The following is a 27,472-nucleotide window of genomic DNA, read 5'->3' on the forward strand; positions in this document are numbered from 1 at the left end:
CCCGCTGATCAATCGCCAACAACACGTGACCGCTGCAACCAAACAATGGCTGCACATCACGTGCCATACAACTGAAATCATGGCTGCCATCACTGGATGTCGGTAGTATGCCGTGCGATTGCTGGGGCCACTGACTGGCTTCATTTGTTACGTGCCATGAGAATACTGTAATGTTAATGTTGGATAGTTGGGAACAAAATGGAGGAAAGTTATTTTTCTTGGAGCGGGGTTTATGGTTATACCATTTTCTGCTCATTTTAAAAGTTGAAAAAAACAAACAAAAAAAAAAAAACAGTTTTTGCTCTCGCTGCTCCCCTGAGTATTCCGGATTATGTTTTTGTTTCTTCAATCCATGATATGGTTCCAGAGATTTGAGCCTATTTGCTACTAACTTTTATGATTTTCCAATGGGGTGTGGCTTATCGAGTAATAATGCAGAGCAGGCTAAAGACAACCCCCGAGGATCAAGGGAGCAACACCCAATTCATAAAGACCATAAAGATTAGCACCAAATTCAAAAAGAACCAAAACTGTATGGCAGATTTAAAAAACAAATAAACAACAAACAAATTAAATATTCCGAGGAGCAGAGAGAATAAAATACAAACAAAAACTGCCCACTTTTGACCAAGTGACGGCTTAGATCTTCACTGATAACTTAAGAAATTTGTGTACATTATATCTAACATTCAACAAATGACATTAAAGCTTTTTTTCTAACCATTTGGAAAAGCAGTTTTATCGCGATAGGTTGATAAGTCTTGTGTTTTGCACCTTGTTTCTCAGCTTTGCTGTGTAGACTAGGGCAGAGTCAGCAGAGATGAGAGAATTTATCAGTTATCACAGCTCTATGATATACCTAGAGGAACAGACAATGTACGCAGCTCCTCTGCCAACTCATGCAGACTATACCAGTCTAGGACAATCTTCTGTGATGTAAGGGTCCATTTGCACTCATATAAAACCAGGACTGGCCCTTGGAATGCTTGTTTCCTGATTATCGGACTGTCTAAACAGGCTGCCAGTCACCCAGCGGGCAAGAGAAATGCTCTTACGTTGTGTGACATTATTTTCAAGCTTGTAAAAAAAATGGTTTTTGGCAGCATATTCTCCCATGTAAACAGGACATGTGCTGCCGAGAACAATGATACTTTATTGCCATAGAACGAGCATATTAATGGTCGGTGTGTCTAAACGAACTATTAAAGGGGTTGTTCACTACGCGGACAGCTCCTTCCCAATTCATGTATTGCCCCCTACAATAATAACACTTTTACTAACCTCCGGTGTCGGCACTGGCTCTCCCAGGGATTGTGTGACACTGCTATGTCATGGGATCCCTGCTACCTCTCAGCGATGGCTTCTCTATCCCCGCCTTCAGACGAATTACATATATCCGAAAGAAATAAGGAAGCTGCAGCTCTCACTGCCTCTGGATCTATGTGATTTGTTGGAAAGTGGGAAGAGTAACGCCATCGCTGGTTGGCGGGAAGGAGAGCCGGTGCTGACCCTGCTGGAACGGCGCTGGCATCGGAGGCGAGTACAAGTGTCATTATTTTACAAAGGGGAAACATGAGGATTGAGACGGGGTTGCTTGAGGAGTGGACAACCCCTTGAATTGACCGCTGATCGGCTTTCATGCAGTTAATCAGTGGTCGTTTTCTGGCGGTGTAAATACACCCGAAATCCCACTCATTGCAGCTGCCGTAAAGCATACACCCGTTACTTGTACTGTCATGGATGAAGGAGTGTTTCCAACATGGCCGCCCCCGGAAAACCTCTTAAAAATAAATACCTCTAATATTTTAGAGAATTACCAATCATAGTATTTTTCTTCTGGACGCCGATCTCTAATTAATCAAGCAAAATGAAATACACCAGAAGTCTCCTTTAAGTCCTATTAGATCAGTCGTCTTAATTAGACAACGATGACCTTACGATAGGACTGAATGCTCTCGTCATTTAGGAAGAAAAGAAAGAAGAAAACATTGAAACAAACAACGCCTCGCCGCAGAGCTCGTGAAGTGATGCACTTTGTCAATTTTCACTTTTGAGCAATTAAGGATTCAGGTCATAAAACGAGCTTGCATTTTTAATGATTATTTTAAAAAAATAAATGGAAAGATTCATTAGTAATTGTCATTACGCTAAAGAGTCGCCATTACTAACGAACAGAACAATATCTGAGTGTAATAACCTCGCCGCTTGATAGACGTGCAGGCACATAATCGGCATTACAGCCAAAGAACAGAAAAATATTATCATTATTGTGATGTTATTCTTCCAAGTTCCATCAATAAAAAGGAAATGTAACGACACCAAAGAATGGAGGAACGGGGGGGCGGAAGCTCGAAGAAATTATAAAAAAAAAAAAAGCTGAGATTTGCTCAATAGCTTCTAAAGCCTCCCTGGTGTCGATCACACATCGCATATAACGCCCCTCCTGTAATTGTGCTGCTAACCAGTATGATAAAATGTCAGAATAAAACCCATGAATGACGATGCACGAGGGCTTGTAGTCTGCACCTGAAGAGCCCGCCCTACCGTAGGGACCTGGAAAAATGTGACTCGATTATATCAGATCGGTGCCGGGGGATATTAGCAGTAGCGGAGCTGAAAAGTGAAGATCCGTCAACGGTGTAGTGGCCCCTGCCGGGTACTGCAGATCCATTTTTATTCCATTGTATAGAACCCACAGTACTCTGCAGTGGCCGCTACACTGGCTACTTGATAAGGAAGACTCCACAAGACCACAATCTACTCTATATGTCATTATTTTGTTAGTCTCTGTAGAAAAGCTTCGGAATGAGCCTTGGGAAACCATTACCTTGTCTCCAATTCATAGAGGACACTGACTCGAACTAATTTCGGTAGATATTAACCACCTCGTAAGATCTGCCGTCTGCCGGGGAAACGTCACAAGAACCGTCGTGTACCAGGAACACCCCTTAAGGTGTGCCATATGCCAGGAACATCCTACAAGACCCCAAATATATCAGCACTCCACAAAAGACGACCTAATAACAGGAACACCCCTTAAGATGTGCCATATGCCAGGAACATCCTTTAAGACTCCTAATATATCAAGACCCCATAAGACCCATCAAATACCAGAAACACTCCCCACACCAGCATTCCACAATGTCAACTATAAACTGGAATAACCCAATAACGTCAACAACATATAGTGGAAACACCCAAATCACCAAATGTATACAGGAAACACCCCACAACACCAACTATACTCCAGAAACACACAACATTAATTGTACACGGGAAGTAGTCCAAAACGACAACTATATACTGGAAACACGCCAGAACACCAACTGTATATTGGAAACACACCACAACACCAACTGTATACTGGAAACACCCCACAACACCAACTGTACACTGGAAACACCCCACAACACCAACTGTATACTGGAAACACCCCACAACACCAACTGTATACTGGAAACGCCCCACAACACCAACTGTATACTGGAAACACCCCACAACACCAACTGTATACTGGAAACACCCCACAACACCAAATGTATACAGGAAACACCCCACAACACCAACTATACTCCAGAAACACACAACATTAATTGTACACGGGAAGTAGTCCAAAACGACAACTATATACTGGAAACACGCCAGAACACCAACTGTATATTGGAAACACACCACAACACCAACTGTATACTGGAAACACCCCACAACACCAACTGTACACTGGAAACACCCCACAACACCAACTGTATACTGGAAACACCCCACAACACCAACTGTATACTGGAAACGCCCCACAACACCAACTGTATACTGGAAACACCCCACAACACCAACTGTATACTGGAAACTCCCCACAACACCAACTGTATACTGGAAACACCCCACAACACCAACTGTATACTGGAAACACCCCACAACACCAACTGCATACTGGATACACACAACACCAACTGTATACTGGAAACACCCCACAACACCAACTGTATACTGGAAACACCCCACAACACCAACTGTATACTGGAAACACCCCACAACACCAACTGTATACTGGAAACACCCCACAACACCAACTGTATACTGGAAACACCCCACAACACCAACTGTATACTGGAAACACCCCACACCACCAGCTGTATACTGGAAACACCCCACAACACCAACCGTATACTGGAAACACCCCACAACACCAACTGTATACTGGAAACGCCCAACACCAACTGTATACTGGAAACACCCCACACCACCAGCTGTATACTGGAAACACCCCACAACACCAACTGTATACTGGAAAAACCCCACAACACCAACTATACTCCAGAAACACACAACATTAATTGTACACGGGAAGTAGTCCAAAACGACAACTATATACTGGAAACACGCCAGAACACCAACTGTATATTGGAAACACACCTCAACACCAACTGTATACTGGAAACACCCCACAACACCAACTGTACACTGGAAACACCCCACAACACCAACTGTATACTGGAAACACCCCACAACACCAACTGTATACTGGAAACGCCCCACAACACCAACTGTATACTGGAAACACCCCACAACACCAACTGTATACTGGAAACACCCCACAACACCAACTGTATACTGGAAACTCCCCACAACACCAACTGTATACTGGAAACACCCCACAACACCAACTGTATACTGGAAACACCCCACAACAGCAACTGCATACTGGATACACACAACACCAACTGTATACTGGAAACACCCCACAACACCAACTGTATACTGGAAACACCCCACAACACCAACTGTATACTGGAAACACCCCACAACACCAACTGTATACTGGAAACACCCCACAACACCAACTGCACACTGGAAACACTCCACAACACCAACTGTATACTGGAAACACCCTACAACACCAACTGTATACTGGAAATACCCCACAACACCAGCTGCATACTGGAAATACCCCACAACACCAACTGTATACTGGAAACACCCCACAACACCAACTGCACACTGGAAACACCCCACAACACCAACCGTATACTGGAAACACCCCACAACACCAACTGTATACTGGAAACACCCCACAACACCAACTGCATACTGGATACACCCCACAACACCAACTGTATACTGGATACACACCACAACACCAACTGTATACTGGAAACACCCCACAACACCAACTGTATACTGGAAACACACCACAACACCAACTGCATACTGGAAACACCCCACAACACCAACTGTATACTGGAAACGCCCAACACCAACTGTATACTGGAAACACCCCACAACACCTACTGCATACTGGAAACACCCCACAGCACCAACTGTATACTGGAAACACCCCACAACACCAACTGCATACTGGAAACACCCCACAACACCTACTGCATACTGGAAACACCCCACAACACCTACTGTATACTGGAAACACCCCACAACACCAACTGTATACTGGAAACACCCCACAACACCAACTGCATACTGGATACACACCACAACACCAACTGTACACTGGAAACACCCCACAACACCAACTGTATTCTGGAAACACCCCACAACACCAACTGTATACTGGAAACACCCCACAACACCTACTGTATACTGGAAACACCCCACAACACCAACTGTATACTGGAAACACCCCACAACACCAACTGTATACTGGAAACACACCACAAGACCTGCAGTACAGAGGAAATAATCCACAAGAGCCAGCATTTTGGAGATGTTCTAGCCCTCAGTCTTTTGGAGACAGTAAACATTACACTTTGGCTCTTGTCACAGTCGTTCACATACTTAAGCCAATTTTTCCTGCTTCCAATGCTTCGAGAGCTGGCTGACTAATACATCCCACCCTTGACAGGCACCATTGTCATCAGATAATCCATGGCATTCACTTCACCTGTCTGTGGCTTTAATGTCATGGCTGACTGCTGGTAAATTATAGCACTCCATGTCAGATTGCTGCATCAAAAGCTAACAAGCCACCGTTTTGTATTAGAAAGGACATGGCTTCCAAAAAGAAGGAATTATACAGCCGCATTATGAATATGCAGCACAGGGTTTGACATCAGTTCATAAAAAGGATGAGACGACTGCAGCAAGTTCAAGGAAAAGCAACCAAATAAATGAGGGGCATCAAACACCTAGGAAAGTTATCAAAAATATATTAATACTAGATGTGAAAGAGCTAAGGGGACCTATAATGTCTTCATATTAATGCGAAAATGGACACAAAAGAAAAAATGTAGGAAATGAAGTGGAAACAACAAGAAGAGATCAGCACCTTGCTGGATTATCATAAATGTATTGTCTGCCTCCCGAAAATAATTCATAGGAACATTAAATACAAATATGTACAAATATTTAGGGCTAAAAAAATAAATAATAATAATTGTTAGTTACAGGAAGTTAAGATTGCTGTCCAGACACAACGGCAGACGGTGGCAGAACGGGATAAATTTATTACAATGTCACTGATCAAAGTCAGAACCACGAGATTTATGGCCAAAAGGGAAGATTAGAAAAAATATCAGAATTCATCTGGTCAGCGAGGAACAGGCCTCGAATTTAGGGAAGAAATTGGCACCTGAAGGGTGGAGAGGGGTCATGTATAATTCAAGAGTCAGTCAACCAAATCTAAGCGCCAACGTGAATATTTTTGAGAGTTGGAGAAATGTGCATGAATTATCATCAGTAACAAGATCTCCTAAAATTTAGGCACCCACAGTAGCAAAATTAGGGAAATGGGTGAGATGGATACTAGAAAATAATGCACTCTTCATCGAAAGGTTTCACCAACACGTGTATGTTACTCCTCAGCCGCACACAGAGGTGACCAGAGAGAGAACAAGTTCTCAGACTTGGCGGTATGCACAGCTTACATAAGAAACATGCACTACTGACCCTGAGTTACATCCTGTATTATACCCCAGAGCTGCACTCACTATTCTGCTGGTGCAGTCACTGTGTACATACATTACATTACTGACCCTGAGTTACATCCTGTATTATACCCCAGAGCTGCACTCACTATTCTGCTGGTGCAGTCACTGTGTACATACATTACATTACTGACCCTGAGTTACATCCTGTATTATACCCCAGAGCTGCACTCACTATTCTGCTGGTGCAGTCACTGTGTACATACATTACATTACTGACCCTGAGTTACATCCTGTATTATACCCCAGAGCTGCACTCACTATTCTGCTGGTGCAGTCACTGTGTACATACATTACATTACTGACCCTGAGTTACATCCTGTATTATACCCCAGAGCTGCACTCACTATTCTGCTGGTGCAGTCACTGTGTACATACATTACATTACTGACCCTGAGTTACATCCTGTATTATACCCCAGAGCTGCACTCACTATTCTGCTGGTGCAGTCACTGTGTACATACATTACATTACTGACCCTGAGTTACATCCTGTATTATACCCCAGAGCTGCACTCACTATTCTGCTGGTGCAGTCACTGTGTACATACATTACATTACTGACCCTGAGTTACATCCTGTATTATACCCCAGAGCTGCACTCACTATTCTGCTGGTGCAGTCACTGTGTACATACATTACATTACTGACCCTGAGTTACATCCTGTATTATACCCCAGAGCTGCACTCACTATTCTGCTGGTGCAGTCACTGTGTACATACATTACATTACTGACCCTGAGTTACATCCTGTATTATACCCCAGAGCTGCACTCACTATTCTGCTGGTGCAGTCACTGTGTACATACATTACATTACTGACCCTGAGTTACATCCTGTATTATACCCCAGAGCTGCACTCACTATTCTGCTGGTGCAGTCACTGTGTACATACATTACATTACTGACCCTGAGTTACATCCTGTATTATACCCCAGAGCTGCACTCACTATTCTGCTGGTGCAGTCACTGTGTACATACATTACATTACTGACCCTGAGTTACATCCTGTATTATACCCCAGAGCTGCACTCACTATTCTGCTGGTGCAGTCACTGTGTACATACATTACATTACTGACCCTGAGTTACATCCTGTATTATACCCCAGAGCTGCACTCACTATTCTGCTGGTGCAGTCACTGTGTACATACATTACATTACTGATCCTGAGTTACATCCTGTATTATACCCCAGAGCTGCACTCAATATTCTGCTGGTGCAGTCACTGTGTACATACATTACATTACTGATCCTGAGTTACATCCTATGTTATACCCCAGAGCTGCACTCACTATTCTGCTGGTGCAGTCACTATGTACATACATTACATTACTGATCCTAAGTTACATCCTGTATTATACCCCAGAGCTGTGCTCACTATTCTGCTGGTGAAGTCACTGTGTACATACATTACATTACTGATCCTGAGTTACCTCCTGTATTATACTCCAGAGCTGCACTCACTATTCTGCTGGTGAAGTCACTGTGTACATACATTACATTACTGATCCTGAGTTACATCATATATTATACCCCAGAGCTGCACTCACTATTCTGCTGGTGTAGTCACTCTGTACATACATTACACTACTGACCCTGAGTTACATCCTGTATTATACCCCAGAGCTGCACTCACTATTCTGCTGGTGCAGTCACTGTGTACATACATTACATTACTGATCCTAAGTTACATCCTGTATTATACCCCAGAGCTGCACTCACTATTCTGCTGGTGAAGTCACTGTGTACATACATTACATTACTGATCCTGAGTTACATCCTGCATTATACCCGAGAGCTGTACTCACTATTCTGCTGGTGTAGTCACTCTGTACATACATTACACTACTGATCCTGAGTTACAGTCTGTATTATACCCCAGAGCTGCACTCACTATTCTGCTGGTGCAGTCACTATGTACATACATTACATTACTGATCCTAAGTTACATCCTGTATTATACCCCAGAGCTGCACTCACTATTCTGCTGGTGCAGTCACTGTGTACATACATTACATTACTGATCCTGAGTTACATCCTGCATTATACTCCAGAGCTGCACTCACTATTCTGCTGGTGTAGTCACTCTGTACATACATTACACTACTGATCCTGAGTTACAGTCTGTATTATACCCCAGAGCTGCACTCACTATTCTGCTGGTGTAGTCACTCTGTACATACATTACACTACTGATCCTGAGTTACAGTCTGTATTATACCCCAGAGCTGCACTCACTATTCTGCTGGTGCAGTCACTATGTACATACATTACATTACTGATCCTAAGTTACATCCTGTATTATACTCCAGAGCTGCACTCACTATTCTGCTGGTGCAGTCACTCTGTACATACATTACATTACTGATCCTGAGTTACATCCTGTATTATACCCCAGAGCTGCACTCACTATTCTGCTGGTGCAGTCACTGTGTACATACATTACATTACTGATCCTGAGTTACATCCTGTATTATACTCCAGAGCTGCACTCACTATTCTGCTGGTGCAGTCACTCTGTACATACATTACACTACTGATCCTGAGTTACAGTCTGTATTATACCCCAGAGCTGCACTCACTATTCTGCTGGTGCAGTCACTATGTACATACATTACATTACTGATCCTAAGTTACATCCTGTATTATACCCCAGAGCTGCACTCACTATTCTGCTGGTGCAGTCACTGTGTACATACATTACATTACTGATCCTGAGTTACCTCCTGTATTATACCCCAGAGCTGCACTCACTATTCTGCTGGTGCAGTCACTGTGTACGTACATTACTGATCCTGAGTTACATCCTGTATTATACTCCAGAGCTGCACTCACTATTCTGCTGGTGCAGTCACTGTGTACGTACATTACATTACTGACACTGAGTTACCTCCTGGATTATACTCCAGAGCTGCACTCACTATTCTGCTAGTGCAGTCACTGTGTACATACATTGCATTACTGATCCTGAGTTACATCCTGTATTATACCACAGAGCTGCACTCACTATTCTGCTGGTGCAGTCACTGTGTACATACATTACATTACTGATCCTGAGTTACATCCTGTATTATACCCCAGAGCTGCACTCACTATTCTGCTGGTGCAGTCAATGTGTACATACATTGCATTACTGATCCTGAGTTACATCCTGTATTATACTCCAGAGCTGCACTCACTATTCTGTTGGAGCAGTCACTGTGTACATACATTACATTACTGATCCTGAGTTACATCCTGTATTATACCCCAGAGCTGCACTCACTATTCTGCTGGTGCAATCACTGTGTACATACATTACATTACTGATCCTGAGTTACATCCTGTATTATACCCCAGAGCCGCACTCACTATTCTGCTGGTGCAGTCACTGTGTACATACATTACATTACTGATCCTGAGTTACCTCCTGTATTATACCCCAGAGCCGCACTCACTATTCTGCTGGTGCAGTCACTGTGTACATACATTACATTACTGATCCTGAGTTACCTCCTGTATTATACCCCAGAGCTGCACTCACTATTCTGCTGGTGCAGTCACTGTGTACATACATTACATTACTGATCCTGAGTTACATCCTGTATTATACTCCAGAGCTGCACTCACTATTCTGCTGGTGCAGTCACTGTGTACATATATTACATTACTGATCCTGAATTACATCCTGTATTATACCCCAGAGCTGCACTCACTATTCTGCTGGTGCAGTCACTGTGTACATACATTACAGTACTGATCCTGAGTTACATCCTGTATTATACTCCGGAGCTGCACTCACTATTACACAACATCAGAGCTGCAATCACTGGTTCTGCCATTCCCTACACACAGTAATCTTAAGATGATAAGATAACAAGATGATGAAAATTTGTAAAGCTAGTGATAAATTGGGAAGCGCTGAGGGTCACTAACTTAATGCTGTCATTACATTTTAGAAAACAATCCCATATCTGCATTCTGTTAATAAGGTCATACAATATTACACGTGTACAGGTAACACCTCCATTTTTTGCCTTTAACTACATTTATATCACATATATTTTTATGATATAGGCCGTAAATCGGGAAAAGAAAATATAATGACATAAAAGTCGAGAAATTTTACAAAATCCAGGAGAAAACTAGAAAGTAACAGAAAAGTAAAACCAAATAAAAACTAAAATCACGGTGGAAGAGGAAACTGCGAGTCGTCTGATGTAATCACGGGCGAGTTCTGAAATTGTCGTCTGCAAAAACTGAAAAATTGTTGCAAGCCAAAACATACACAGAGCTTCCTATCTGTAATCAGAGCCTTCATTTCTGCTCATTACGATCTCATGAGCACATTAAGATGTTATTAGCATTAATTACTTTGGAGCATCTATGCATGAGCAGTGACAGACATGCGTGCTGAGGCGGCGGCGGCGGCTGCTGCTGGAGAGTATCTACGTTATTATATCCTTGCGTTTTGCTTAGAAAACATGTGAAAACATTGCTGGCAACACAAATTAACTAATCTCGCATAAGGAAAATAATAAACTGATTGCAGGAGCTAATAAGAAACAAATACAAACAGCCACCAGACTCGTCTGCTACATCCTGCAACACAATAGCTCTGTGTGCCGCCGGTAGCACCGACGTAATCGGCAGGACCTGGAAGCCGCAACCAGGAGCGTCCGGCTCCATAATAAGTTTATGGGAAGACAAGGACATGGCAGCTGCTGCATTGTGGTCAGCGCACTCAGTGCACACCAAAAAAAACACAGAAATATTAATTTTTCGAGTATAATGTGACATATTGGCCCATGGACAGCCCCATATCACAGATCTGTGTAGTATGGATCCAAGAAAACAGCACCCGTATGCTTCTCAAGGGTAGCACTCGTACTTCTCGTCTATGGGGCTGCTATTATATACGTGTTTTTTTTTTTTTAGCAGACTGAGAGTTCCAAACAAAATCATAGAGCATTGTCCGATTTTCATCGGCGTCTCGGATCAATCTCTCCGAGAGAAGTCGGTGTCCGTGGGAAAACATTTTCACAGACTGGTTCATATGTATACAGTATCATTTTGTCTCTTTTTTTTTCAAAGAAAAGCTAATGAAACTGATACAAATTTCATCAGTGTTTTTGTTTGTTTTATCACTGATGTCTGAATGAGGCTTTTATAAGCAACAATACAAGTCGGTAAATAAGAGCCATACAGCTGACAACGTTCTTCTAAACTTAAGGAAAACCATAATTGATGATCCAGCTTCAAATGCGGAATCCTCGATAGATAAAATCCATCATTTATTGGTGACATGGTGATACAGTTTGTGGAGAAAGTGTTTGAGAGGTTGTAACATTTGTAAGCTGATATGTAACTATGGTAGAAAGCCATCCGGAAATACGCGAGATCGGTGCTGCCCCCATACATGACACATACAGTGCGTTCTCCAATACCGCCACCAATGTCACTTCCCAGGCACGGAGCTTAGGTACACAGATTTCTATTGTGCTTATTAAGGTTTTGCAGCATTAGAAATACAGTATCTTGGTTGGTTTTCGGATTATAAGGCTATGTGCACACGGTGCGAATATGGCCCTGCAGATCTGCAGCAGTTTTCCATGCGGTGTACAGTACCATGTAAACCTATGGAAAACCAAATCCGCTGTGCACATGCTGCGGAAAATACCGCGCAGAAACGCACTGGTTTATATTCCGTAGCATGTCAATTCTTTGTGCGGATTCCGCAGCATTTTACACCTATTCTATTATAGGAATCCGCAGGTGTAAAAACGCAGGCAAAATCCGCACAAAATCTGCAGAAAACCCGCAGGTAAAATGCAGGTCACTTTACTTGCGGATGCGGAAAGATTCCGCAATGGAACCTGCAATGTGTGCACATATCCTTAGACATCTTGTCCTGCAACCTGTATAGTGGATTGTCAATGATCCTTTTCCCATGATTCAAACATACCTGCGGCAGTGCGGCTCCGAGGTCCAGAACCAATAACATACAGGACAGGTGAGGCGGCTCCTTTACCATCACTCTACTAAACCGCGCCCATGTTTCTAAACAATAGAAATCCCAATAAACCATCTCCCGTTACAATCTAATAATTAATCTAATAATCCACACCCCTGCTCCCCATCACACTCCTAATAATCCACACCCCTGTTCACTATCACACTCCTAATGATCCACACCCCTGTTCACTATCACACTCCTAATAATCCACACCCCTGTTTACTATCACACTCCTAATAATCCACACCCCTGTTCACTATCACACTCCTAATAATCCACACCCCTGTTCACTATCACACTCCTAATGATCCACACCCCTGTTCACTATCACACTCCTAATAATCCACACCCCTGTTCACTATCACACTCCTAATAATCCACACCCCTGTTCACTATCACACTCCTAATAATCCACACCCCTGTTCACTATCACACTCCTAATGATCCACACCCCTGTTCACTATCACACTCCTAATAATCCACACCCCTGTTCACTATCACACTCCTAATAATCCACACCCCTGTTCACTATCACACTCCTAATAATCCACACCCCTGTTCACTATCACACTCCTAATAATCCACACCCCTGTTCACTATCACATTCCTAATAATCCACATCCATGTTCATCATCACAGCCCTAATAATCCACACCCCTGTTCCCCATCACACTCCTAATGATCCACACCCCTGTTCCCCATCACACTCCTAATAATCCACACCCCTGTTCATCATCACAGCCCTACTAATCCACATCCATGTTCACTATCACACTCCTAATAATCCACACCCCTGTTCCCCATCACACTCCTAATAATCCACACCCCTGTTCACGATCACTCTCCTCTCCTAATAATCCACACCCCTGTTCACTATCACAGCCTTAATAGTCCACATCCATGTTCACTATCACAGCCCTAATAATCCACATCCATGTTCACTATCACAGCCTTAATAATCCACACCCCTGTTCACTATCACACTCCTAATAATCCACATCCCTGTTCATCATCACACTCCTAATAATCCACATCCATGTTCACTATCACACTCCTAATAATCCACACCCCTGTTCACTATCACACTCCTAATAATCCACATCCATGTTCATCATCACAGCCCTAATAATCCACACCCCTGTTCCCCATCACACTCCTAATGATCCACACCCCTGTTCCCCATCACACTCCTAATAATCCACACCCCTGTTCATCATCACAGCCCTACTAATCCACATCCATGTTCACTATCACACTCCTAATAATCCACACCCCTGTTCCCCATCACACTCCTAATAATCCACACCCCTGTTCACGATCACTCTCCTCTCCTAATAATCCACACCCCTGTTCACTATCACAGCCTTAATAGTCCACATCCATGTTCACTATCACAGCCCTAATAATCCACATCCATGTTCACTATCACAGCCTTAATAATCCACACCCCTGTTCACTATCACACTCCTAATAATCCACACCCCTGTTCACTATCACACTCCTAATAATCCACATCCCTGTTCATCATCACACTCCTAATAATCCACATCCATGTTTACCATCACAGCCCTAATAATCCACATCCATGTTCATCATCACACTCCTAATAATCCACATCCATGTTTACCATCACAGCCCTAATAATCCACATCCATGTTCATCATCACAGCCCTAATAATCCACGCCTATGTTCACCATCACACTTCTAATAATCCAAGACTAAGTTCACCATTACGCTTCTAATAAACCACATCCCTGTTAATCATCACACTCCTAATAATTCATGTCTATCTTCACCATCACACCCCATGCTCACAGTCATAGCCTTGATACATTACTGGAGATCTGCTCCATCCGTCTGATACCTAACATTACAGTACTGGAGATCTGCTCCATCCGTCTGATGCCTAACATTACAGTACTGGAGATCTGCTCCATCCGTCTGATACCTAACATTACAGTACTGGAGATCTGCTCCATCCGTCTGATACCTAACATTACAGTACTGGAGATCTGCTCCATCCGTCTGATACCTAACATTACAGTACTGGAGATCTGCTCCATCCGTCTGATACCTAACATTACAGTACTGGAGATCTGCTCCATCCGTCTGATGCCTAACATTCCAGTACTGGAGATCTGCTCCATCTTTCTGGTGCCTCACTTTTGTACAAAAAAGGAGGTGACAAATCATAAAATGCGGAAAATCTATTTACAGTCATGGCCGGAAGTGTTGGCACCCTTGAAATTGTACAAAAAATGAAGTAATTCTCCCAAGAAATTATTGCAATTACACATTTTGTTCTACTCATGTTTCTTTCCTGTGTGTGCAATGGAACAACACAAAAAAAAAAAAAAAAAAAAAAAAAAAGGTAAATTGGACATAATTTCACACAAAACTTAAAAAATGGGCAGGACAAAATTGTTGGGTAAACAACTTTGTTTCAAGCATGTGATGCTAGTTCAGACTCACCTGAGGCAATTAACAGGTGTTGGCAATATAAAAGTCAAACCTAAAACCAGATGAAAAGGGGAGATGTTGACTCAATCTTTGCATTGTGTGTCTGTGTGCCACACTAAGCATGGAGAACAGAAAGAGGAGAAGAGAACTGTCTGAGGACCAAAATTGTTGAATATCAACAATCTCAAGGTTACAAGACAATCTCTAGAGATCTTGATGTTCCTTTGTCCACAGTGCACAACATAGTCAAGAAGTTTACAACCAATGGCACAGTAGCTAATCGTCATGGGCCTGGACAACAGTGAAAAATTGATGAAAGACTGCAACACAGTCTCATCTGGATGGTGAATAAGCAGCCCCGAACAAGTTGCAAAGAAATTAAAGCGGTCCTGCAGGATCAGGGTGCATCAGTGACAGCACAAACTATCCATTTACATGTGAATGAAAATGAAATGTTATGGCAGGAGAGCCAGGAAGACCTCACTGCTGACAAAGACATAATAAAGCTGGACTAAAGTTTGCCAAAATGTACGTTGGGTAAGCCAAAATCCTTCAGGGAAAGCATCTTGTGAATATATGATACAAAGATAGAGCTTTTTGGTAAAGCACATCATTCTACTGTTTACTGAAAACAGAATGAGAAAAGAACACAGTACCTACAGTCAAATATGGTGGAGGTTCAGAGATGTTTTGCAGTTGTTTTGCTGCCTCTGGCACTGGCTATTTGAATGTGTGCAAGGCATCATGAATCTGAAGATTACCAGAGGATTTTGAGTGGCAATGTAATGCCCAGTGTCAGAGCTTGGTCTGTGTCCTAGGCCATGGGTATTCCAGCAGGACGAAAACCCCAAACAGTTCAAGAAGCCCCCAGAAATGGATGGAAACAAAGCGCTGGAGAGTTCTGAAGTGGCAGCAATGAGTCCGGATCTAAATCCCATTGATCACCTGTGGAGAGATCTTAAAATTGCTGTTGGGAGAAGACATCTTCACATATGAGAGACCGGGAGCAGTTTGTAAGAAGAGTTCTCTAATATTCCAGCTGAGACGAGTAAGAAGCTTGTTGATGGTTATAGGAAGAGATTGATTACAGTTATTTATTCCAAAAGACATGCAACCAAGTATTAAGTTGAGGGTGCCAACAATTTCTTCTGACCCATTTTTGGGGTTTTGTGTGAAATTATGTCCAATTTGTGTGTTTTTCTCTTTTTGTTGTGTTGTTCCAATACACCGAAACAGAAATAAACATGTGTATAACAAAACATGAGTAATTGCAATAAGGGTACCAGCATTTTTGGCCGTGACTGTATGTGATCTGTTGCTGCAAACATTTCTGGGATAATCAGCAGAAAAGACCAACAGGTCAGGAACGAATCTGGAAAGGAAAGGGGGGCATCCATGTAAAGCAAAATATTTTGTGTTCTGCAAAACGACTTAACCAAATTTTTTCTTGTTGCGCATTGAATTTTTTTTTTAATTTTGTTACCAAGATACATTAAATGGAACCAGAGACACACGGGTGACATGCAGCAGCAAAATACATGTATAACAAGCTGGTTTTATCATCCTCTGATTTTATAAAACAATATTATTTACCCTAGTCCAGTTATCCCCAAATCTGGCTCATTGTCTGGTTCAAAACTATAACCTTCAAGTAAATCACTGACAGCGCCAATTATATAGTGTGATCTCCCGACAGCTTCCAAAGAGGAACATGTAAAACGTTTGCATATTTGGTATCGCTGCATCCGCAAAAGTTCGATCTATCAAAATACAACATTGATTGACCAGAGCAGTAAATGCCATAAAGAGAAAAAAGTAAAAATGCCAAAATTGCTTTTTTTTTAAATGGCAGCTACTTTCTAAAAAAAATATATATATTAAAGTGCCCCTGTCAGCAGGATTGTACTCAGTAACTACAGACAGTGTCAGGTCGGTGCCGTTATACTGATTACACTGATACCTGTGATCAGGATTGTACTCAGTAACTACAGGCAGTGTCAGGTCGGAGCCGTTATACTGATTACACCGATACCTGTGATCAGGATTGTGCTCAGTGACTACAGACAGTGTCAGGTCGGTGCCGTTATACTGATTACACTGATACCTGTGATCAGGATTGTGCTCAGTGACTACAGACAGTGTCAGGTCAGCACCGTTATACTGATTACACTGATACCTGTGATCAGGATTGTGCTCAGTGACTACAGACAGTGTCAGGTTGGTGCCATTATACTGATTACACTGATACCTAGTGATCAGGATTGTGCTCAGTGACTACAGACAGTGTCAGGTCGGTGCCGTTATACTGATTACACTGATACCTGTGATCAGGATTGTGCTCAGTGACTACAGACAGTGTCAGGTCAGCACCGTTATACTGATTACACTGATACCTGTGATCAGGATTGTGCTCAGTGACTACAGACAGTGTCAGGTTGGTGCCATTATACTGATTACACTGATACCTAGTGATCAGGATTGTGCTCAGTGACTACAGACAGAGTCAGGTCGGTGCCGTTATACTGATTACACTGATACCTGTGATCAGGATTGTGCTCAGTGACTACAGACAGTGTCAGGTCAGCACCGTTATACTGATTACACTGATACCTGTGATCAGGATTGTGTTCAGTGACTACAGACAGTGTCAGGTCGGTGCCGTTATACTGATTACACTGATACCTGTGATCAGGATTGTGCTCAGTGACTACAGTGTCAGGTCGGTGCCGTTATACTGATTACACTGATACCTGTGATCAGGATAGTGCTCAGTAACTACAGGCAGTGTCAGGTCAGCACCGTTATACTGATTACACTGATACCTGTGATCAGGATTGTGCTCAGTGACTACAGACAGTGTCAGGTCGGTGCCGTTATACTGATTACACTGATACCTGTGATCAGGATTGTACTCAGTAACTACAGGCAGTGTCAGGTCGGTGCCGTTATACTGATTACACTGATACCTGTGATCAGGATTGTGCTCAGTGACTACAGACAGTGTCAGGTCAGCACCGTTATACTGATTACACTGATACCTGTGATCAGGATTGTACTCAGTAACTACAGGCAGTGTCAGGTCGGTGCCGTTATACTGATTACACTGATACCTGTGATCAGGATTGTACTCAGTAACTACAGTGTCAGGTCGGTGCCGTTATACTGATTACACGGATACCTGTGATCAGGATTGTACTCAGTGACTACAGGCAGTGTCAGGTCGGTGCCGTTATACTGATTACACGGATACCTGTGATCAGGATTGTACTCAGTGACTACAGTGTCAGGTCGGTGCCGTTATACTGATTACACTGATACCTGTGATCAGGATTGTACTCAGTGACTACAGACAGTGTCAGGTCGGTGCCGTTATACTGATTACACGGATACCTGTGATCAGGATTGTACTCAGTAACTACAGTGTCAGGTCGGTGCCGTTATACTGATTACACTGATACCTGTGATCAGGATTGTGCTCAGTGACTACAGACAGTGTCAGGTCGGTGCCGTTATACTGATTACACTGATATCTGTGATCAGGATTGTGCTCAGTGACTACAGACAGTGTCAGGTCGGTGCCGTCATACTGATTACATGGATACCTGTGATCAGGATTGTACTCAGTAACTACAGTGTCAGGTCGGTGCCGTTATACTGATTACACTGATACCTGTGATCAGGATTGTGCTCAGTGACTACAGACAGTGTCAGGTCGGTGCCGTTATACTGATTACACGGATACCTGTGATCAGGATTGTACTCAGTAACTACAGTGTCAGGTCGGTGCCGTTATACTGATTACACTGATACCTGTGATCAGGATTGTGCTCAGTGACTACAGACAGTGTCAGGTCGGTGCCGTTATAATGATTACACTGATACCTGTGATCAGGATTGTGCTCAGTGACTACAGACAGTGTCAGGTCGGTGCCGTCATACTGATTACACTGATACCTGTGATCAGGATTGTGCTCAGTGACTACAGACAGTGTCAGGTCAGTGCCGTTATACTGTTTACAGTGATACCTGTGATCAGGATTGTGCTCAGTGACTACAGGCAGTGTCAGGTCGGTGCTGTTATACTGATTACACTGATACCTGTGATCAGGATTGTGCTCAGTGACTACAGACAGTGTCAGGTCGGTGCCGTTATACTGATTACACTGATACCTGTGATCAGGATTGTGCTCAGTGACTACAGACAGTGTCAGGTTGGTGCCGTTATACTGATTACACTGACACCTGTGATCAGGATTGTGCTCAGTGACTACAGTGTCAGGTCGGTGCCGTTATACTGATTACACTGATACCTGTGATCAGGATTGTGCTCAGTGACTACAGACAGTGTCAGGTTGGTGCGGTTATACTGATTACACTGATACCTGTGATCAGGATTGTGCTCAGTGACTACAGTGTCAGGTCGGTGCTGTTATACTGATTACACTGATACCTGTGATCAGGATTGTGCTCAGTGACTACAGACATTGTCAGGTCGGTGCTGTTATACTGATTACACTGATACCTGTGATCAGGATTGTGCTCAGTGACTACAGTGTCAGGTCGGTGCCGTTATACTGATTACACTGATACCTGTGATCAGGATTGTGCTCAGTGACTACAGACAGTGTCAGGTTGGTGCCGTTATACTGATTACACTGACACCTGTGATCAGGATTGTGCTCAGTGACTACAGTGTCAGGTCGGTGCCGTTATACTGATTACACTGATACCTGTGATCAGGATTGTGCTCAGTGACTACAGACAGTGTCAGGTTGGTGCGGTTATACTGATTACACTGATACCTGTGATCAGGATTGTGCTCAGTGACTACAGTGTCAGGTCGGTGCTGTTATACTGATTACACTGATACCTGTGATCAGGATTGTGCTCAGTGACTACAGACATTGTCATGTCGGTGCTGTTATACTGATTACACTGATACCTGTGATCGGGATTCTGCTCAGTGACTACAGACAGTGTCAGGTCGGCGCCGTTATACTGATTACACTGATACCTGTGATCGGGATTGTGCTCAGTGACTCCAGACAGTGTCAGGTCGGTGCTGTTATACTGATTACACTGATACCTGTGATCAGGATTGTGCTCAGTGACTACAGGCAGTGTCAGGTCGGTGCCGTCATACTGATTACACTGATACCTGTGATCAGGATTGTGCTCAGTGACTACAGACAGTGTCAGGTCGGTGCCGTTATACTGATTACACTGATACCTGTGATCAGGATTGTGCTCAGTGACTACAGACAGTGTCAGGTCAGTGCCGTTATACTGTTTACACTGATACCTGTGATCAGGATTGTGGTCAGTGACTACAGACAGTGTCAAGTCGGCGCCGTTATACTGATTACACTGATACCTGTGATAAAGGATTATGCTCAGTGACTACAGACAGTGTCAGGTCGCCTCCGTTATACTGATTACACTGATACCTGTGATCGGGATTGTGCTCAGTGACTACAGACAGTGTGAGGTCGGTGCCGTTATACTGATAACACTGATACCTGTGATCAGGATTGTGCTCAGTGACTACAGACAGTGTCAGGTCGCCTCCGTTATACTGATTACACTGTTACCTGGTGATGAAATCCGTCTTGTGGTTGATGTTTAATCTCTGTTTGCAGCTTTCAGTTAATGAGATTCTTGTGCTCCGGGGCAAGGCTGTGAGCGACCTGTGGGAGGGGCTTCATGTGGTGCTCTGCTTAGATATTTATACTGATGGCTCAGTGACCCGCCCCCTATTTTACTTACTAAATATCTCATTGTTGGAAAAAAAAGAAAAAAAAATTACATTCATCATCAAGGCGCTGCCGCCTGCACCATTTTGATGGAGCCGATTTTTTTTTCTTTCGCACAATGGCGGTGGTGGCACATGCACAGTAGCATCTATCACGTTCCAAACGATGCTACTGCGCAGGGTTGGACACTGGCGCCATTTTGATTAAGATAATTTTTATTTTTTCTCAAGCAATTGATATGACAAAATCAAATACATTTGGATACTATAGATTGTATCATGCTACAGCACTGCCACCGCCACCTGCATGATGAATGTAGTTTGTTTTTTGCTTTTTTTCATACAATAAGATGTGCAGTATGTAAAACGGGGCGGGGCAGTGAGATATCAGTGATCTGTCATAAGCCATGAGGATGAATATGTAAGCAGAGCACCACATAAGGCCCCGCCCACTGCCCCACCACAGCCCCACCCCCCGAGAATCTCATTAACTCAAACTGAAAATAAAGATTCCATAACAACCACAAGACAGATTTCATCACCAGGTACCACTGTAATCAGTATAACGGCGAAGACCTGACACTGTCTGTAGTTACTGAGCACAATCCTGATCACAGGGGCACTTTAAGGAAATCAAAATATAGTATATGTTTAAAAATAGTATCAATAAAGACATCAGCTTGACCCTTAAAAAAACAGTCCGGCACAAAGCTCCATCGATTAAAATATCCCTATATTAAAGCAATCTGCAAACAAAGCTTCCCATAACAAAGACAACTGGCAAACCGAGACCAATAGTAGAAAAGTCTACAACAGAGCAAGGTACTGCTATGCGCAGATGCAGGTCAAAGAACCTCTGCACATGCGCACTGCAGTACTTTACCCTAGTCAGGGCAGAGAAGTACGCCTGCGCAGGAGCGTGATGCTGAACAGACTGTGTGGATGACTTAGGAACACGTCATCCACATGAAGCAAGAAGGAGGACGGCATCGCAAGAAGAAGGGAGGCGCCGGACCAAGAAGTGCAGGGATTAATCTGCTCAGTTGAGAGCTCCTGGAAGCTTTTCTGCTTGATGCTTTCAGCTGTTCAGTGTTGGCCACTCCCCTCTCCTATATATACTGGACTCTGGCAAGCAGGAATTGCCAGAGTTAGCTTCTTGCTATATGATTCAGGAGTTGGAGGACTTGTAATTGTTTGAGGAGGTGTTTGGTAGATTTATCTAAAGACAGTTGCTAGATTTTGGTTGTGTGCAAATCCTCTTCTCCTACTTTTTTAATTTCCATCCTTCACTCCCCAGTGGTGGGTCTGTGAGCATATTTGTATGATTGGTATCTTCCTTTATCCCTGTATGCATTCCCTTGTTAGTCTGGTTGGTATATAGCCATACACTCCTACTTCCCTCTTCCCTGGGTGGGGGAAGTGTACAGACTTAGGGCGGATTCAGGAGCTCAGCAAGGTACTTGGCCCTGGCATCTTCACCATCAGAAGTAATCCAGGGAACAGGGATAGCTAGGGCGCCCCTAGAGTTAGGGACAGAAAAGCAACCCTTGGGAAACCTGACAACAGAGTCGTGACATAATCTATGTAGTAATCATCAAGTAATAACCTATATAGTAATCTATGTGGTAACCTATGTAATAACCTATGTAGAAAAGTTTGTATACTAATATTTAGGCTGCATACACTAAGCTTAGCTCGAGGTTTTTGGTAGTCTTGCCATTTACCTTTAATGCAAAATTTAAGGCAGCTCTCTATTCCATGATTAAAACTGCTTTGCATGCAATTAATCATAATGAAATTACCATAACGTGCATACAAATTCGTGTGAGGAGGAAATTTACTTGCTGGTAAATAGTGAGGACCCGTCCACAGAGACTAAAACTATTTCAGAGGTTACAGCAAACGCTCATTGGAAAACCTTGTAAGAACTAATAAGTGTGGAAAATAACGCCTGCAAGGGAATAATTAACTGGACTGACAGCCATATTGGGGAAATTAATCATCTACTAATACAAGAAATGTAACATAAGGCTATGTGCACACGTTGCAGATTATTTACGTTTTTTTAGCGTTTTTGCGCTATAAAAACGCTATAAAATATAAAAGCAGAAGAAAAGAGGCAGCATGCATGAAAAAAGGGAAAAAAGCCTCCATGTAAACCTCTGCTGTATTTGAATTATATGTTATGGTTTAATATAGCCATTTATGGACTAATGATAATATGTATTTTATTTGCTTGTCTTGGGGTGGCATTGTGGTAGGACCTTATTTTGGGTCTTTGGTTTCATCCTTTGCTGTGTTGTGCAATTTTAATTGGTTTTAACTATGTTTGCAGTGTTATTCAATAAATTTTGTACCATTTTTGGATAGACCTTATGGTGATCCCTTTTTTCATGCATGCTGCCTCTTTTTCTTCTGCTTTTATGTCATGTTTTTTGTAGCATGCTATTGGTGATCCCTGGCGGTGGTGCCTGCGTAACATTGTTGTTCATAAAAACGCTATAAAACCGCAAATAATCTGCATACATTAAGCATCCCATCATTTTTAATGAAATCCGCAACTTCTGTGCACATGATGTGCGTTTTTCCGCATGAAAAACGCATTGCGGAAAAATAATGAACATGCTCATTAATTTTGCGTTTTTTTCGCGGTTTTCCCACTGTCTAATGCATTGGGAAATGTCCGGGAAAAACCGCGTCAAAAATGCGCCAAAACCGCACAAAAAAATACATACATCACATTACTGATCCTGAGTTACCTCCTGTATTATAGACCAGAGCTGCACTCACTATTCTGCTGGTGCAGTCACTGTGTACATACATTACATTACTGACCCTGAGTTACATCCTGTATTATACCCCAGAGCTGCACTCACTATTCTGCTGGTGCAGTCACTGTGTACATACATTACATTACTGATCCTGAGTTACATCCTGTATTATAATCCAGAGCTGCACTCACTATTCTGCTGGTGCAGTCACTGTGTACATACATTACTGATCCTGAGTTACCTCCTGTATTATACCCCAGAGCTGCACTCACTATTCTGCTGGTGCAGTCACTGTGTACATACACTACATTACTGATCCTGAGTTACATCCTGTATTATACCCCAGAGCTGCACTCACTATTCTGCTGGTGCAATCACTGTGTACATACATTACTGATCCTGAGTTACATCCTGTATTATACCCCAGAGCTGCACTCACTATTCTGCTGGTGCAGTCACTGTGTACATACATTACTGATCCTGAGTTACATCATGTATTATACCCCAGAGCTGCACTCACTATTCTGCTGGTGCAGTCACTGTGTACATACATTACATTACTGATCCTGAGTTACATCCTGTATTATAATCCAGAGCTGCACTCACTATTCTGCTGGTGCAGTCACTGTGTACATACATTACATTACTGATCCTGAGTTACATCCTGTATTATACCCCAGAGCTGCGCTCACTATTCTGCTGGTGCAGTCACTGTGTACATACATTACATTACTGACCCTGAGTTACCTCCTGTATTATACCCCAGAGCTGCACTCACTATTCTGCTGGTGCAGTCACTGTGTATATACATTACATTACTGATCCTGAGTTACATCCTGTATTATAATCCAGAGCTGCACTCACTATTCTGCTGGTGCAGTCACTGTGTACATACATTACATTACTGACCCTGAGTTACCTCCTGTATTATACCCCAGAGCTGCACTCACTATTCTGCTGGTGCAGTCACTGTGTACATACATTACATTACTGATCCTGAGTTACCTCCTGTATTATACTCCAGAGCTGCGCTCACTATTCTGCTGGTGCAGTCACTGTGTACATACATTACATTACTGATCCTGAGTTACCTCCTGTATTATACTCCAGAGCTGCGCTCACTATTCTGCTGGTGCAGTCACTGTGTACATACATTACATTACTGATCCTGAGTTACCTCCTGTATTATACTCCAGAGCTGCGCTCACTATTCTGCTGGTGCAGTCACTGTGTACATACATTATTGCTGTAATATGGGAATAAATGGGCAGCACGTTTTTGGGAGCAATTGGGGTCAGCTGTACGATTCTCAGATGGATTGTTTCCGGACACTGTAATATCCGGTGACAGGTGCAGTTTAACAACAAATATATTAGAAGAGTAGAATATTGAGCGCTGTGCAGAAAGCCTCCGTGGCGCTCGGTGAATTGTCTTAATTAGCTGATTTGCGGTCTGATGAGGATCTTTCTCATTTAAGTAACTGGAGTGCAGGAACCCTGACAATTTTGGTAAGTAATTTTGGAATAAAAACAAAAATGCAAAAGAACATTATTTTCTAGATCCAAGTTACTTTGTGGTCTCATCCGTTTTCCAATACTCGAATAGGTGGCGTCTTTGCCCCAGATAAAGATGTTGCGCACACACACATGCGCACACACACATGCGCACACACACACGCACCGGCACAGGAGGGGAGTATAGGTTTTATTATTTTATCAGGGCCCAACGAGGGGTATGACGAAGAGTTGTCCAAGAAGTCTCCAAGTCCTTTAAGGCGTCTATAGCATTTAAAGGTTATCCAGTTTTTTCAGAGCTTGGAGGGGCCATCAATATGAGATCAGTGGGGGGGTCTGCCTCTGTCTACAAAGCATGCAGTTTCTGATATCATGACTGACGCACCTCTTAAGCCAAAATACAGCCGTGTCATGTGCCACGAACTCCTCCTGTGGAAGTGTTTAGATATCTTCTAAGGCATGTTGGATTTTGGACATAATACACACTGCCACAGACTGACAGCTGCCCTGCACGTAACAAAGCATTGTGCGACACAGCCACATTTTGTTGGTGATTGTTTTGTACTATGGAGCTGACGGCAGATTGTAATATTGGGGGGAGTTTTACGCTATGGAGCACACTATGGCTTCTCACACGGTTTTTAGTTACATTTTTGTACTGTAGAGAATACTGTGGTTTAGCACACTTTAGAGTTATGCACTATGGAGCACACTGGGTCTTTTTCACATTTCTTTGTGACAACTTCACACTATGGAGCGCACTGATTTAGCACACACATTTTTTATTACTGTTTTGCACTATAGAGATGACAGTGTTTTTTCACTTTTTGGGGGGTCAGTTTTGTGCTATGGAGGATACTGTGGTTTTTTAAACTTTTTTAGTTGCACTTTTGTTCAGGGTGGGCCATATATGTGGATAAACCTGGGTGGGCCATGTGTAAGGATACACCTAAATAAAATGGGAATGGTTGGTGATATCATCTTCCTGTTTGTGGCACATTAGTATATGGGAGGGGGGAAAACTTTTCAAGATGGGTGGTGATCATGGTGGCCATTTCGTAGTCAGCCATTTTGTATCCAACTTTATATATGGCCCACCCAGGTGTATCCATATAAATGGCCCACCCTGTACTATGGAGCGCACTGTGGTTTTTCCCACACTTTGCTAGTTACAGTTTTGTTGTATGGAGCGCACTGTGGTTTTTCACACATTTCTAGTTACAGTTTGGTTGTATGGAGCGCACTGTGGTTTTTCACAAACTTTTTATTACGAGTTTTGCGCTCTAGTTTAGTGCACTTTTTTTTAGTTATGATTTTGCACTGTGGAGCGCACTGTGTTTTTTCACACATTTTGGGTATGTGCACACGTTGCGGATTTTTTGCAGATTTTGTGTGGATTTCACCTGCGTTTTTACACCTGCGAATTCCTATTATGGAATAGGTGTAAAACGCCGCAGTTTGCGCACAAAGAATTTACATGCTGCGGAAAATAAACCGCTGCACTTCTGCACAGAATTTTCCACAGCATGTGCACAGTGGATTTGGTTTTCCATAGGTTTACATGGTACTGTACACCGCATGGAAAACTGCTGCAGTTTTGTTGTGTGGAGCACACTGTGATTTTTAACACATTTCTAGTTACAGCTTTATTGTATCGAGCGCATTGTGGTTTTTCACACTTTTCTAGTTACAGTTTTGTTGTATGGAGCGCACTGTGGTTTTTCACTCATTTCTAGCTACAGTTTTATACTATGGCGCGCACTGTGGTTTTTCACACATTTCTAGTTACAGTTTTGCACTATGGAACGCACTGTGGTTTTTCACTCATTTCTAGTTACAGTTTTGTTGTATGGAGCGCACTGTGGTTTTTAACACATTTCTAGTTACAGTTTTGTACTATGGAGCGTACTGTGGTTATTCAAACATTTCTAGTTACAGTTTTGTACTATGGAGCGCACTGTGGTTTTTCACTCATTTCTAGTTACAGCTTTGTTGTATGGAGCGCACTGTGGTTTTTCACTCATTTCTAGTTACAGTTTT

General features: G+C 42.8%; 1 protein-coding gene across 4 annotated transcripts in view; it reads right to left on the minus strand.

The window, feature by feature from the left end:
* ZBTB20 (zinc finger and BTB domain containing 20) overlaps positions 1-27,472 on the minus strand; it is a 941,497-nt gene that overhangs the window by 816,904 nt on the left and 97,121 nt on the right. The window lies entirely within an intron of this gene.

Source organism: Ranitomeya variabilis, chromosome 3, assembly GCF_051348905.1.
Source record: "Ranitomeya variabilis isolate aRanVar5 chromosome 3, aRanVar5.hap1, whole genome shotgun sequence".
Classification (NCBI taxonomy): Eukaryota; Metazoa; Chordata; class Amphibia; order Anura; family Dendrobatidae; genus Ranitomeya; species Ranitomeya variabilis.